Source organism: Lycium ferocissimum, chromosome 12 (genome assembly GCF_029784015.1).
Source record: "Lycium ferocissimum isolate CSIRO_LF1 chromosome 12, AGI_CSIRO_Lferr_CH_V1, whole genome shotgun sequence".
Lineage (NCBI taxonomy): Eukaryota > Viridiplantae > Streptophyta > Magnoliopsida > Solanales > Solanaceae > Lycium > Lycium ferocissimum.
In genome coordinates, this window is record NC_081353.1 from 24,441,309 (window position 1) to 24,458,738 (window position 17,430).

The 17,430-nt window shown below is 35.1% G+C and overlaps 1 pseudogene; it reads right to left on the bottom strand.

The window, feature by feature from the left end:
- Positions 1 to 232: 232 nt before the first annotated feature.
- On the bottom strand, positions 233 to 2,275 carry LOC132040691 (probable metal-nicotianamine transporter YSL7; annotated as a pseudogene).
- Between the last annotated feature and the right edge of the window lie 15,155 nt (positions 2,276 to 17,430).

Below are 17,430 nucleotides of genomic sequence, written 5' to 3' on the forward strand. Positions count from 1 at the left end.
GACTCCATCATTTTTTTTTCACCTTGCTAACTAAAATCATAATCCAATACCAACGAAATTTAAAATACGTCTAGAAATTCGAAAACAACAAGAATATATAGGAACACAGCTTATCTTAATGCTACTAAAAATAAAAAAAAAAAATTACATAAACCTTAAAAATAGTGTGTCAAGCTAAGAGCCTAGAATAACCAAATTTTGACGGTTAAAGACAATCAAAAGACTCTAAAGACAATCAAAAGACTCTAAAACTTAGATGAAGGGATAAAAGTGCTTTGTACAATTATTATGTGACTAAAATCAGGCACCTCAATGATCAAAATTTCATGCAAAATGGAGCTTTCACACCAGCTAGAGCAAGAACAGATGCTGGAATTCCCCATAAGGATTCACCACATATGAGACCAGAAGCCCATGCAGGTCCAAAATCTTTTGCTTTCTGCTTGTTCACCATTTGCCAAATGAACAGGATCAATGACCCTAGACACATGTCAATTGCAAAGTATCCTCCAAGGTAAAATGGTATGGCCATGCACATTGGACTCGGAACGAATCGATAAATTCCATACTTGGTCTCGAATTTCTTCAGCAGCTGAGTGAGTAGGTTGATTAGAATAGCAGCGAGAAAGAACCAAATGGAGAGCCTGAGGCAATGCTTGGGGAGACTTCCAAAACCTTCCACGCCAAGTAGGGCGATTCCACGATACATGAGAGCATATGGTGCAGGGTATGAGCCTTCTGGATCACCCAAACTATAGGCACTATGGAAAATCCAGAAGACTAGAGGGGTTATGACACAGCCCATGGCAGTTCCAATGAGTTGGCTAAAGAACATGGAACGCGACAATGTAAGGGTTAAGTAACCAGTCCTGAAATCTCCCATCAAGCCAGAAGCTGTGTCTAGTATGCTCATCGTCAAACCACATGAAGCAAGACCAGCAATTACTCCACCATTCTCCAAACCAACCCAATAACTAAAGGTAAGGATTGTAATTTTTCCGTAATTTGAGGCCAGGGACCAATCAGTGAGGCCGGCTCCATAAGAATTACAGAAGTCCAAAATGGGAGCAATCAAATAGGCAACCAAGACATGATACCATTTCAGTGAGTGGAAGATAATGGGTACCACAATGATAGATATTACTGCAATACCAAGATAGCCCCCAAGGGCTATCCAGTTGGGGATCTGGTCTTTCAAGAAGTAGTCGTTTCGTATCTTTGTATCATCGTCTTCTAAGGACTCTTCACCTGAATCTGATTTCTTCTTTGTGAAACTTAAGACTGTCAGGACCAACATGTAGGCAAAATGGAACAGACCATCTCCGAGCATCATGGCAATTGCGATAAATACCCTATATCCTTGGATACCATGAAGACTTGTTGCGGATAACTGGGCAGAGTACCAATTGCCTTTCTTTGCTTCAATCATCGGCCACATGATAGCCCATGAGACTATGGCCCCAATTAGCAATGAAACATTGACCATGTAGGGGCAAAGCATACCAACTCCAACATATGTTGAGGAAAAATCAAAATAGAACCTTTTAGCATAGGCTTGGAACCAAATAAACGCAAGCTACTAAATCCGCAGCCTTCTTCTCGTGCAAATATCCACTGAATAGCCCCAAATATTAAGCTGAAGCCAAAGGATCCAAACAAGGAACCAACTTGTTTCTTGGCGAGCTTGGCTCCTTTAGGAGTGTGGAAACAGTTGATAAGGTATGCAGTTGCAGTTCCACTTGGATATGTCAACTTATACTTCATTATCATCATCTTTCTGAGCGCGACAATTGAGAAGAGACCAGCAAAGCTCACAACAAGAAGATAGGGAAGCATCCAACTAATAGCAACCTTCTTAGTATTATTTGGGGTATTTCCAGCATCAGCCTGAGATGCTATATATGGACTCATTCCCAACATATAACTTGCTGTCCCGCTGCTAAAAGCAATGCCAGAAGAAGCAACGACACAGGCCTGGATGACGGTATTCTCCTGCCTAGTAAAAGGCTCCTTCAACTTGCCAAACTTCTCAATAACAGCAGTCCATGACCTAATCATCGCGAATCCCAACAGCCCCGCTGCCACGTTGAGGGAAGGGATAACACTAGTTGTGAGATTCAACTTGCATACAATGAAGTTGAAGACAACGCTCAGAATCAAGCCTGTCACCATTGACCTCAACGTTATTTGCTTCTTCCATGGGGGCACGTTTTCCCTTGAACGCACATTCTCTACTTTCGCCTGCCCATTCTTCATCCCCTTCACTTTTCACCATTCTACTATTCTTTCTTTGGGTTGGTTCGAAAGAAAGAAGAAGCCTATATTATATTTGAAAAATAACGGACAGAATGAAAGAAAGAGCAACTGAACGTAGGAAAATAATATGCTAAATAATTCTCCACGATATAAAATAGCTATCAACACCCCTATTTATAATAAAATGAAACGGACTTTGACTATAAATTGGAAAACCTATTCCTAGATAAATTTGACTATAAAATCCTACTTAGACATGAATTAAATAAATACTCAAATCCTAAATAAATTTGATTTCCTACTACAACTTTAATTTGAATTCTTCTTCCAACATTCCCGTAATGCAAAATTGTATACGCCTGTCTTTTTTTTGTTCCTTTTTGTGTGTGTGTGTGTGTGTTGGATCGCTATCCTTACAAGGAACGAAACAAAGCAAGTTGTTACCATAGTAAAGTATGCTCACTTTGAACTTCAACTCTTATCTTGTTTCTTGTTTCTTGAATCTTGATTCATATTTATACTATCTGCAATAATTGTTGTGATGGATTTTCGCGAAAATAAAAGTGCTCTTTATCGGATTGGAAGGGATGAGCTAGAGTTTTTTGTCAAGGGTAACACTTTTTACCGAATGGTTGCGCCAAAATTTTAAAATTATACTACGTATTATTAGCTAAATCATAGTAATATATTTCTCATTGAATTGTAAGTCACCTAATTAATTAGAGGAATAATCACACGACACAAATCATAACCTCCACCCCAACACACAGACCAAAAAAAAAAAAAAAAGAGAGGCAGTCACCGATGTCCATCAGTCCTAGCTTATCAAAATATTGTGGTTCTTACTAAATAATACTCGTCTTAAAATACTTATCATTTTACAAAATCAAGAGAAAATTAAGTATTCCCTCAGTCTCAAATTATCTGTCGCTTTTTTGTTTTACGCGCTCCTTAAGAAATACTCCCTCCATCCCAATTTATGTGATATAACACCTTTATTTGGACCACGAGTTTACGAAATAAAAGAAGACTTTTGAATCTTGTGGTCTAAAATAAGCCAAAGATATTTGTGTGGTTATAAATCATCTCATTAAGCGTGAAGGTAAAGTTAAAGTTAAATTGTTGCCAAATAAGGAAATGTATCATTCTTTTTGGGATAGACTAAAAAGAAAAGTGTATCACATAAATTGGGACAAAAATAGTACTACCTCCGGATAAAAAAAAGTGTCCACTTAGCCTTTTTTTCTTGGGTCAAAAAAAGTGTCTACTTATCAAATCAATAAAGAATTAATCTTGTTTTTTCAAGATTTGCCCCTATTAAGGGGTTGTTTGGTATGATGGATAAGCAAGAATAGTCCTGGGATAAAAATTTAGTACCACCTTATCCCACGTTTGGTTGGAATAAACACTACAAAAAAGTATAGAAATCGCAACAAAATTTTTTATATTTGGCAACAACTTAGTTTTATTGTTGACAAATGATTTTTTTTTTTCCAAAGAATTTAATTTTGTTGCCATAGTATTGATTATTGTTGCAAAAAGTACTTTTGCCAACGGAAAAAAAAGTTGTTGCACATTGTTGCAATAACAGCTGTTGGGAAAAGTTCATGCAACAAAATATTTTGTTTTTGTTGCCAAAAGTACTTTTTGCAACAATAATCAATCTATGGCAACAAAAAACTTTTTGTTGCCAAATATATTTTTTCTTGTAGTGAAAATCGCGGGATAACTAATCCCGGGATAAGTTATCCCGGGATTGTAGTGTTTTTTATCCTACATAGAGGGTGAAATAGTTATTCCGGGATAATTAATCCCGGGATTAGTTATCCCGGGATAACTTGTTCCCCAACCAAACGAGCCCTAAGTGTTAGATGATCAAAATCCCAATGCCTATTTAATTAGGGGTAGTTTAGTCAAATTATCTATTTTTGTCTAGGAGTTAGTATTTTCTTAAGGGGTGCGCAAATGGCTAAGTGGACTCTTTTTTTGATCCGGATGAAGTATTAATTAGGAGAGTATTTGACTAACTTTACCCTTTTTTATGTCTAAGCTATAATCTCTTCCCATTAAATATTTACTCTATTTGGTTGCCATCTCTATTAATGATAAAATTCTAAGGATAAAATGGGGAAAAATAATTAATTATGCATTGAATCCTAAAGCGACACATAATTTGAGACAATTATTTCTAATGACCCGACAAATAATTTGTAACGTACGGAGTAGTTTTCCCCCATTTTATTATTTGTATTAATTACATCATTTTAGAGGGACTTACATCATTGATGGAGTTGACATACATAGATAGTAAATATAATATTAAATTTAGCTATACATAGATTGAAGGCTGTATTTGCTAATGTTAAATTTTATTTCTATTTTATGTTTTTAATCACATTATTCAATAGAATTTGAATCGAGAGAATTAAATTTTATTGTACCAAACTTATTTGATTTGGTGGTCACGTATTTACGTACTAGTTACATTAGCCCGTGCTGTGCATGGGCCCAACATATTAGAAAATGTTATGCAGCTTGAAGCATATTAGGCATCGCCTATGCAGCTCTAAGCATACTACGCGTATTGCATAATTCAACATTTGGTCCCCAAGTTGATAATGAGTCTTTAGCATAGCAGGAAAACTTATGCAGTACAAGACATCAGCTATACGGGAAAAGAAGGAATATATTGTTTTCTTTTCCCTGCACAGCAATCTAAATCTAATCAACCACATATTTTATCTTCATTTTTCTGCAACTACTTCCATCTTTTTTTTTTTCGGGTAATCTAACTCCATCTAAAATCAAGTACATAAAAACCAAAGTTACATATAGTAAGATATTTTGTGGCCAATAGAACTATTCTATTTTCGTAGAATTATGTGAGGTTATTCTAATACTTGAAGCAGCAAAAGTCTATGTGCAACTGGAAAAACAAAAGCAGAGACCAAATTGAAGAAAAGGGGACCAAACTGAGATCAGGAAATTTTAGATGAAGTATCTGTTGTGGATCGTAGGCAGCACATCCGTGCAGACAAATTGGTTGTTCTTACTGGGTTTGTTGGTTTCACCTCCTTTTACTGCAATTGTGTTCTTTTCCGAGTTTTCAGTATCGTGCCTGTAATATAATTCAAACAACTAGATGGAATACAACCTATTTTAATTTTGCACTTCTTATGCAAAAATTTGAATTTTACAATTACTATGAAGAACTAAATATTACCAAAACTGCTACTGCTGTAAGTTTTTCAACCACCAAAGGAAAACAATGTGGTGAAAATAGAAAATTCCAATTGTAACAAACCTACGAATAACTTATAGTTGGAATCAAACCCATGAAACAATGTCAAACTGGTTGTACATGGTTTGTTTATTACCTGTCTGTAGCTATGAATCCATATCTTCTTGTTTCTGTTATAGTATCTGAGCAAATGATGGTTCTCTCAAACTACACATATTAAGAATGAGTGTAGATGTAAATTAAAAATAGATCATGAAAACCATGTTCTTACAGAAAGTGAACAATTGTTTATATAAATTAGCTCTCTTGAGCTTGATTTTAGAGTTTGTTTCTGTCGAGGACTGACGCTTTTTGTTTCAGGCAGCAACGTCATGCTATTTTTTCTTACCCTTAGATATCTGTAGAATTTGAATAGTTTATAGAAGCTTCACATGGACAATGATTTTTACATGTACAAAGTTATACAAACATACAAGAGAGTTACACTTCAAAGAATGTACTCTTGTTATTCTAATTAACTAAAATAAAGAATAATAACTGCTCATAACACAAGCTGTAAACTGATTCATGTATGATATCGACCAAACACTAATTTATTTCAACTAAAGAGCAAACACAACTTTTAAACATAGATCTGGAAAACTACCTTTTATCCTCAAAATTGGTACTAAAAGCGTAGGCAATCTCCTTCTCGTGGTGATCAGCAATCTTCAACGAGCTTTTACGAACGGAAAAAGAAAAGACAATCAACACCAACGAACTGCAGAAACTTGCGAAAGATTATAAGTACAAAGAAGAATAAGAGAATCGAAATTATAGCGGAAAAGGACCCAATAATTGTGCGAAAATTAGCGGTAACAGATTGCTCATCACCTCAGAAATCAAACAACCAAACAAAGGTAGATGATCAGGAAACAGCAGAGCAGAAAACGAAAAGAGAGTTAAAGCACACAAATTACCCACAATTTGAAGCGACCACTTCATCGTCAACATAGCTGAAGGGCAATTTAGGACTGCGCATGTGCAACAGCTATTATCTGAGTCCACACGTTTTAGACACGAAGACTAAAATTAAGATTGAAATTACAAAAGTAGGCCTTGGTCGGCAAGCTGGCAAGACAACGACCGATTTTGCTTCAAGCCTGTCTTTCTATATATTAGTAATTACAAGAAGCATTGTTGAATTCCAATAAAAGGGAAAATTATACATAGTATGACACACATGATCCATTGATTGAATCTTTCTCAATGGGTGGTATTAGCACTTTGTGCTCATTCCCTTGAGGAAGGGACAACAAATGGAAAATATTGTGTTGGGATCAAATATTGCTATCAAGGATTACAATCGGGGAAGAAACAATCTAGACACAAGGAAGTTAACGGTTTCTAAGGCTAGATTACATTTGTCATCACCGGTAACCTAGTACCACCGTATCACAAAATTCGGCCCTCCGTCCAGGACACCTTGAGAATTAAGCTCGAATTACTAAAACAACCAAATCGATAAGGAATGCGCTTGAGGAACCCCACGATAAAAGTATAAAGGAATATGTAACAATTGAGATGTCCGGAGAGATCTTAATTCATATACGGTAGGTCTCGCGACAAAAATAGTCAACCGAGAAGACGAGGAAAGGAACTAGATATATATAGACATGAGGAGAAGATTTATTTGAGAATGAAATATGAGAAAATTCTAAGGAATCTTCGGTTAAATTCTCGGTGCTTGTCAACGAGAGGACCGGTAGGCTTCTTTCCTCGGAAGGGCCTAAGACCCGACCCCTAACTCTCCGTTCCTTTTTATTCTAGCTATGGAGGGCCTCACCAAGATCTTTGGACAAAGCCAAGCGATCTGCGGTGGATTAAGGGCTTTCAAGTTGGGCTCGGTCGAGCTCTCACTCTCGGTTCTCATCGCTACGGATGACACCATCTTGTGGGGCATAGGTCCCAAGTTTTGTATCTTAACTGCGAATATTTTGAAGCAAGCGGTTAATGGACATAATGGAGCAGTCACTTAATTGCTAGTTTTCGGTACATCAAAGATAGGATTTGGAATTTTTGTGAAATATTAGGAATTATGCGGTGTGGTAGAACTAATGAAAGCTGCATATGCGGTTTGGTTTTACTACATGCAGTAATTTGTATCAAGTTTTTTGCAGGATCTCAAATTGCAGCACCTGAAAATCTACAGCATAGCATGAAGTTCACATTGCAGAATTCAGAAAATACAGAATACATGACAACACAAGCAGTAGTTTTCATCAAATTCAATTTTGGTCATACTTGCTCATCAGTTGTAGAAAAAATGTAGCAGTTCTTTGTCATCAACAACAACTATTTATCATTTTATACAAATCAGTAGTCAAGTTATTAGGTTTGTTATTTGATTCATTAGTAATTTGTAGTACCAAATTAAGACAATCTATAAGTAACATTAGCTAACATATTGTATAGAGAGAGAAGAGATGAAGAACCTTAAGTGAGAAGAACTTCAATAGCACGCAACAATACCTCAACAACAACAGCTAAAATGCAGAACCTTCAATGAGTAGCACGTCAATGAATTCGACCCGTCCACTACGTATTTGTAATATAAATAACATCAGGAGGATTCTATCAAAGGTTGAACTAAAACTATAATGGAATATAAAAGTCTAATAAAGGATTTAATGGTTTTAGTTACATGTTACTTTATCCCAAGCAAGTATTTTGGCTACGAACTTAAGCACGTAACCCCAAATATAAATAAAAAGGCATATATCAAACAACATAGGCGCATAGTACACTACAAGATTCAGCAAGTAACGATGAAAGTGGTAAAATAGGTTTAAATAAAACATATAAAGAAAAACTGTGGTGCAAATCAAAACACTCAACCATCCATCAGAAATTTTTACACCCAAATCTTAAGCAAAATACAATAAAGATACAATAACACATGTTACTAAGCATTAGTCACTATACATTCCTTCTTCGAACTCTTATCATCCTCCTCGATTTCCTCGTTTCATACTCTTCTTCGGTTCATACTCTTCTTGTAGATTCGTCTTGGATTTCATGATGCTACGGTAATAACCTATCATCGATGGGTTCATCCATTTCAATTGCATTCCCGTTTGGATCATATAAGAGTATATTTTCATCAATTGAAACATTCATATCTATCTCGTGGACTTCAACTTCTTCAACTTGGAATGGAACATTCAAATGCGAGTTGTCACCATTACTTCCTCATCGGGTAATTCAACAACATTCCAAGGGTTGACCCTCAACACACGAGTTGTAATCATCCTTATCCTTTTTCTTGCTAGGATACGACATAACACATTTGAGTTGCTTGCATCGCAAGAATAAAAGATTCATATTTTTTATATCGACGACGATGATTAACATCAACCAATTTGTCTTGATTATGCTTTTTAACACCAACATCCATAGTTGGATCAAACCATTCACACACACACACACACACACACAGTTGAATAACACGGTTGCTTTAAAGGATCTTCACGAAATTCCACTTGTATAATCTCTTTTATCCGTCCATATTAATCACCAAAATTTGGATCCGAGATACAAACTCCATTGTTCATTGTTGATCTTGCGCTACCATACTTTGTCATGTGTGAAATTTGTATCCATTAATAAAATACAACGAATGACATGTAGAGCCTATTAGTGGTCCATGAGCAAGACTACGCAAGAATTTATTCTCAAATATGGTTGCAGCGGACCTATTTGAAAAAATGTAAGACTTAGTTAAATTTCAGAATTTAATAACATCTTGTATAAAAATTAATGATTGTTGAAACTTACATATTCCTTGAACCATTTAGAGAAATATGCTTCAAGTCTCTCATCTATTTGACCTTGAGATAGATTCGGGAATTCTCCTTGCAGACGTTGCACGTACATACTTCATTGCAAAAAATAAGTTCAATAGAAAGTCATGATATATATGGATATATTTATAATAATAAGAAAGTTTAACATTCAAATGCTACCTCACAAACGGTTCAACCTCTTTACAATTTAGTAAAATGTAAGTTTGGGCGACCTTGATTTCTTCAAGGATAAATTCCCCTTTTTGCTTCTCCCCATAGTCGACTAGGATGGGTGAATATTGATAAACTTCCTTCAAGATCTTCTATAGCACCACCATCATCATTACGGTCCACATCGTGATTACGTGTCATGACATGAGGTTCAAAATAATGAGAAAACAAATGTGTTGACTCCTTCATCAAGTATGCTTCACAAATGGAACCCTCAACACTAGCTTTATTCCCAATCATTCTTTTAAGAGTTCCGAGGTACCTAAATACATAAATGGATGGACCATTATATTAGAAAAGTTATGTATAGCCTACTTGTCACAATTTGAACATAAAGTTTCAAATTTACCTTTCAAAAGGATACATCCATCGATATTGTACAGGTCCAACAATCTTTGCTTCATATGGCAGGTGCACGGGCAGATGTTTCATTGAGTCAAAGAACCCAGGGGGAAATATACGTTCTAACTTACACAAGATTTGTGGGATGTCTGCCTCTAATCTTTCCATGTCATCCACTCGTAGAGTGGTCGAAGTAAGAGCTTTAAAAAATAAGCTCAATTACGTAAGTGCTTGCCATACATTCTTGGAAGCAGTTCACAAAAAGCAATAGGCATTAGTCGTTGCATGAACACATGGCAATCATGACTTTTCATGCCAAATAAACTTTTCATGTTTGTGTCTGGACATCTACCCAAATTTGAAACATACCCATCTGGAAACTTCAAACCCTTCACCCAATTGAACAAGATAGTTTTTTCTTCCTTATCTATTGTATATATAGCTTTTGGATATTTTCCACTAGTATCCTTTGCCAATGTTGTGGTCGATCGCGATAATTTACCATATCTTGACGTGATTGTAGATTGTCTTTGGTTTTGTTATCAATATTAAGAGCGTATTAAATACATTATCAAAGACATTTTTTCAATATGCATGACGTCAAGATTATGTCGAATCATGTTAGAACTCCAATAAGGCAAATCCCAAAATATGCTTCGCTTTTTCCACCCACAAGACTTACATATTCTCTAATTAACTTCCTGTGCATCTAACTCTATTACTTTCCTTATCCCCAAGTCACAAATTTGGTTCAAAATTTCCTCTCCTGTTCTATAAGGTGGTGATAGTCTTTTGACAGTCTTACCTTTGAGAAGGTTTTTACGATCTCTCCTAAAAGGATGATATTGGTCAATGAACATTCTGTGACTATCAAACCAAGATATTTTCCTGCCATGTTGTAATCTAAAGGATTGTGTTTCCTCCATACAATAAGGACATGCTAACTTGCCCGTGATCCATCATCCACGATAACATAGAATATCTTTGAAGTCAACGATTGTCCACATCAAAGTCCCTCGATTGAAAGTTTTGCTTTTTCAAGATGTCAAATGCTTCTACTCCTGTCTCCCACAACAAGGTCAATTCCTTTATTAGAGGTTGCAGATAAACATCAATTTTATGTTTGGGATTGTTTGGCCCAGGAACAATGACAATTAGGAACATATATGCCTCTTTCATGCACATTCCTGGAGGAAAATTGTATGGGGTGACAATCATCGGCCACGAAGAGTATTTCCTCCCAGTATTGACTAAATGGTTGGAAACCATCAAGACATAAACCCAACCTTACATTCCTTGGTTTTTCAGCCAAAAAAAGAATGAGTTTCATTGAAGTTTGAAGTTCTTCCAAGCCTCAGAGTCTGGTGGATGACACATTTCCCATCCTCTTGTATGTGCTCATGGTGCCATCTCATGTTGGCAGTTGTAGCACGGGATGCATATAATCTTTTCAATCTAGGAATCAAAGGAAAATAATACATTTTCTTGTAAGGGACCAATTTCCTCTTATGAGAGCCGACACGTCGCTTATACCTCTGGTTGCCACAGAATTTACAAGATGTAAGGTGTTCCTCATCACCCCAATACAACATACATCCCGAATCACAATAATCAATCTTTTCAACCGGCAAACCCAAACTACGCACTAGTTTCTTAGTCGATAATAGCTATCAAGCACTTTGTTATCTTCGAGTAAAGCCTCTTTCAACAATTGTATCATTTGGTTATAACCTCTATGTGACAAAGTATTCTCCGTTTTAATATTTAACATTCTAGAGACTACTGCAAGTTGAGAGAGAGAAGAATCGGGATATAATTTTTCATCAGCAGCTTGTAGCAAATCGTAAAATCTTTGGGACTCGGGATTAGGCTCCTCCTCCATTGAAGGATTAGGCTCCTCCTCTATTGAAGGTTCATAAGGATGAGAAGAATCGGCTTCAATATTGCTATAAGATTGCGAACTCGAACCCGACCAAAGTTGGGACCAGCTGCATCCAAGACCATTTGTCGGTATGGATTTTCGAATCCCAATTCAGGTTGAGAACTACCGTGCAAATCATTACCAGAAGCTATCTCACCGATCACATCTTTTTCCCCTTGATACTCCCAAACAAAATAGTCCTTAACAAATCCAAAATTAAAAAGGTGATATTCAACGATTTCAACATCCATGTATTTAATGTTGGACATTTTTTACATGGACATCTAACCTTGTTACCGCTCATGTAATTTCATTGAGAAAGTGCAAACTAGATAAAATTATCTATACCGGTTACAAAGCTAGAGTTTATACCCCCTCGGCCATCCAACGTATCGTACATCCAATCACGCTCTAGATTATTCATGTTCCTATTAATGTTGACATAAACAAAGCAATCAAATTAATGTTCTGTCTTCATATCATTAATACAACCGAATGACCTCTAAATGGAAGAACAAGCTGAAATAACTTAGTGAAACAGAACATATCATTCACCTTTTAGTTAAAAAAAAAATGAGAAACTGAAACAAAACATATTGTTCACTTTTCTTCATAATAATGGTGAATAAAAGCTTTAACTGAAACCACAAAAGAAACTTTTCACCTTAATCACCTCAAATTCCAACCTTCAATTTCCCAAAATAAGAACTTCAAAATAGTAAGCTATAATAAATCCCAGAATACAACAAGTATAATCCAGCGGATTAGGTTACTCACTGAAAATTACTAGATTATCACATTGTCCAAGACTACGCAAATACGTATAAGTTACAGTGACTACCTAAGTTTCTCTTCATCAAAAAATTGACTACCTGTGTTTCTTTGCAAAATTATTAGCTAAAAAAAATGTCATATAAGAAAAAACCCATAAAAAAATATAACCTTTACAAAACAATAATCACTACAATTTCAATCAAAATACAAAACAAGGGGAAAGAATCAACAGCTAGCAGAATCGGTAGTTTACGAGCTATGACTAAATAAAAAAACTAAGCTTTTTACATTTAAAAAAATTAGTTAAACAAGGGAATTAATTAGTTGACATGCATGATTCTTTTGGAAACCTTAATCTTCCCCCAGTGAATTATTTTGCACTTGCTATACAATGGAAAACTACAACATGAAGAAAAGATCAATCATCATTTACATGGGGTTGAAACACAAAATTTCAGCAAAAGCAAACTAAGATTCTAGCACCAATGAAATTCTTTTTCCCCAATTTTAATTCTCACCAAAAAAAAAAAAAAAAAAGACTTTCAATTTACAGCCACACTAGAATGAACCAAATATAGTAAAATTTTAAAAGAGAATGCATTCATACCGGTCAAGAAAAAGGGCTTAGAAAATAAACGAAGAATAAGAGAAGAAAGTACAAAAAATCTTAAAATATTCAATCAATGCCACTATCATACCAATATTTGGATGTGAATAAGCCGAGTTTTAAGAATCGAGGAAGAAACCCGGTTCACTAATACCGATTTCAAATCACGAATATAAAGAATGTTGAGTTCTTCGTGCTTTTTCTCCACATGCAACGAATTAAAACGAACTTTAAGCACCAAATAATATTACACTACAAGGTTTAGCACAAACAAAGGTCGAATTTCCATTTTCATCGTATTTTGGCCCAAATAGAGATTCCCAACACTTAACCTTCAAATAAATTATAAACCCAGATTTTCAAGACATCCAACTTCGATTTTAGCAAAAAAAACACTTAACGACGCTAATTCTTTAGATAATAAGCAAAAAAACACAGATTTCTTAATTTCTATTTTAGATTTAATGTCGAAAAACACAAAGAAAGAGATAAAGAAGAAAGAAATTGCCCATAAAACATAGAAAAATCATAATATACTCTCTTAGATAAAAGATGCTCTCACAATAGAAACCCTAGATTCACATTATTTTGATCTAGTTCACAATATATATATATCTCTCTCTATATTGTGCTCTCTCTCTCTCTCTCTATATATATATATATATATATACATGTTGGGTGTGTTTGAAGTGAGAGGAAATAAATGTGTACCTTTTTAATACTTAACGACGGAATAGCGACGGATTTTATCTTCCATCGCCAAATAATACATTGACTTCTTTTGATAATTAATATTGCGATGAATTTTTCCGTTGCTGCGAATATATATTTTTTGGAGAAAAATTGAAAGGTCTAGCGACGGATTTTTCGTTGCTGAATCTGTCGCTACATAAAAATAAAATTTGGCGCGCCTCTTCTGTTGCTAAATCTGTAGTGAAATTTAAGGCGCCAAAATTTCACACTAATAATTAGTGACGAAATTCGGTTTTCATTGCTAATCCATCGCTATATAATGAGATAAAATTTTAGTTGCTTTTCTCGAGACAAAATGAGCATTCCGTAGCTAATCCATCGTTAATTAGCGACAAAATATGGTCTGTCGCTAATATTCAGTCACTAAACGCTGGTTTTTTAGTAGTGATAAAATATTAACTAATTACACGAGGATTATACTTGATTCAAAACAGAAAATATATAACCTCATACAAACATAAAATTACAAACATTTATTTATAGCATAACCTCTTCTCCTATTCCCTCTTCTTCAACCCCCAATGTAATTGCACAAAACAAATTTTAAAGGAAAATTAAAGGTTCTTGTCCTGTTTTTCTTTAAAAGATGTTAATTTATTAATTCTTGAAAATATTTTATACACTAATCTACTAAAAGTCATTGCACTAACCTCTTTTTGTAGAAAAAAAAAAGATTTAATACAAATTCTACGAAAAGAAAAAGCTAAGAACATGGCTTGTGCATGCAAAGAAATTAAAGTTTAAACCAAAGTCAGAATTAAAATAAATGTTCTTTTGAAGAAAAATCGTATCCATAAAAATACCTTAATTAAGTGATTTTAAATATTTTGTACCATTTTCTAATTAAACCCATAAAAGAGTAGGTTTTGATTTTCTTTAAAGAAAAACATGACGTAAGGTGCATCAACAAATTAACGGTGGATGAGATAAATACTTTAAAAATATGTAACGTAACAATCACACACAATATAGCGGTGGAAGATAAGTGATTTTTTATTTATTTTATTATTGATAAGTAAGCAAAAAGATATAATCCCAGAAATATTTAAATATAATATAGGAAAACATTATACAGATGGGGTGGGGTGGGGTGGAGAGCTGGGTCCGAGGGTGATCTAGGGATGGGGGTTAGGGACATTGAAAGGTGAGAAGGAGAGAACGAACTTAAAATGCTAACTTATGAAACTTGTTTTTTCTACTCCCATTAGGAAAGTCGCTTCCTTATTTTTAAGAAACTTATTTTTCAAGAGAAAATGCTTTCCAAAAACCCAACAAAACATGAGAAAATTAGAAAATATTTTTCTTCATACCAAACACACCCCTTCAGCTAGAAAAGAAAATAACTTGGCTCCAAAGTTTAAATTTTACCAAGGAAACAAAAGAACAAACAATATAAAATATAATCAAATAAGGGGCAAAATCCTTAAATAAGTACACTGTACTTCAATAGTAAAGGGTTAGCAACAGTATCTTAAGAAAATAGCAAAGCACAAAACTGAGAATAGGTAGAAAAGCCAATTGGAGTATGCAGCCAGGTGTAATTAAGCACAAATGTTGAAATTTCTATAGTTGCCTTTGTGATGTGTAGCAGCCTCATTGCTCAAAAAATGATGTGAGGACGACAAAAGCCCCATATTGACACTTGTATATAGTTGTAATATACTAGAAATCTTTGTATTGAAGACAAAGGCACTTATAGTCACCAAATTTTGGATCCGCCTATTGTTGTTCAGGTGTTTTTTTTTAATCTTTAAGAAGATAAATTACATCACCAGCTATATATAAAGATTAAATTCTTTTACTATGAAAAATTAGTTGTAATTATCTTCTTAATGATTTAATAGCCTAAATATCATTTTTACACCAACTGTATAAAATTATAAAAATTCTTTTTTATACGGGAAAAGAGTTCAAAACACACTCTAACTTTGGCCGAAATTGCTATAACACACTCAAACTTTGCGGAGGTCCTATAACCCCCCTGGACTATTTTCTGTGTATTATTGAGGGTATTATCGGGTGACGTGGACAAGCAAGTGAGCACATGTTGGTTGAGCGCGCAAGGGTGGACTTAAAAATGAACTGACCCGTCTCTATTTGCCATGTTAAATTCCAAATAATCCTTCTTTATGTGCTCACTTTTTTGTCCATATCACCCGATAATACCCTCAATAATACACAAAAAAAATAGTCCAGGGGGGTCATAAAACCCCCGCAAAGTTGAAGTGTGTTATAGCAATTTTGGCCAAAGTTAGAGTATGTTTTGTAACCTTTTCCCTTGAATTTATATAGTGGTTTTAAGGAAATGTATGCTGATTTGCACAAGTAACAAGAAAGATTATGACAATAAACAATGAATAAATGAAAACTCAGGAAAAACTGACATAATAAAAGAGGTATCAAGAGCCTGATTGACTTGAGCCCCAAAGAATCCTTCAGTGAAGATTGCTACGGGAGCCGCCTGGATCCGACACAAAGCTTATAACTTCGGAGACAAATGAGAAGTAAAGGTGTTGTGTTTTGCTATATTGAAACTTGGTAAATTGTTAGGCCTGAATTCCCCCTTCTCTTTTTTTTTTTTTTTTTTAACAATGAACTAAGAACCCTATTTATACTTGAGCTATGGGGTTCACATCCCATGAGTTACGCTCCCCGCCGTTATTATTACGGGGCAATAACGAGAAATAATGAGTAATAATGAGCAATAAATGGTAATTAATGTGTCCATTTATTACGATTGGGTGGAGCTTCTGGGATTCTGTAACAGTCGTCCGTTGAGCTCTTATGTGGTCGGGATGATAGTTTGTACCTTCGGGCCTCCTGTGCTTTGTTGCCTCCGGAATTGTATGATCTTCTCGGAGCTACTCAAATGCCTTCGGGACTGGTCTTCCGCTGACTTGGACATGACCTGTACTTATTTACACGTGTTGTCCTGTGATACGTCCACTTGGAGCCTACAAATTTTATCCCCATACAATATAATTGTGTCGTTAATGGAGGGGAAATTTAAGACTTTTCAATAGGCGGAAGGAGGCATTTTTAATTTTTAATTTGAGTTGTTTCTAATACGTTGAGCACAATTTTGAGCTATTTAGATGGAAGGAAGGGCAAATTTGATCCGATAGTCGGAAGGAGGTACGCTAAGAGCATTTTTGACCCTTCTGTTTTGCCTTTGATATTTTTCATCCTCCTACTAGGGTGGTTATCGGGCGGTTTGGTTATTTGTGTTAAACAGTTCGGCTTATCAGTTATCAGTTTTCAAATATACTAATCCTCTAACCTTACCAATAAGATATCGGTTGATTCGGTTTGGATCTAATGATTATCAGTCAGTTATCAATCGGCTTATCGGTTAATCAACACAGTCAAATAAAAAAAGGGCAAAACCCAAAAGATTCACCCTTGAATATGCTAAAGTGAAGCATGAAATTCAAGAACTTTCTTATTACTTTCTAATATAATTGGAGCATGAGATTTGAGC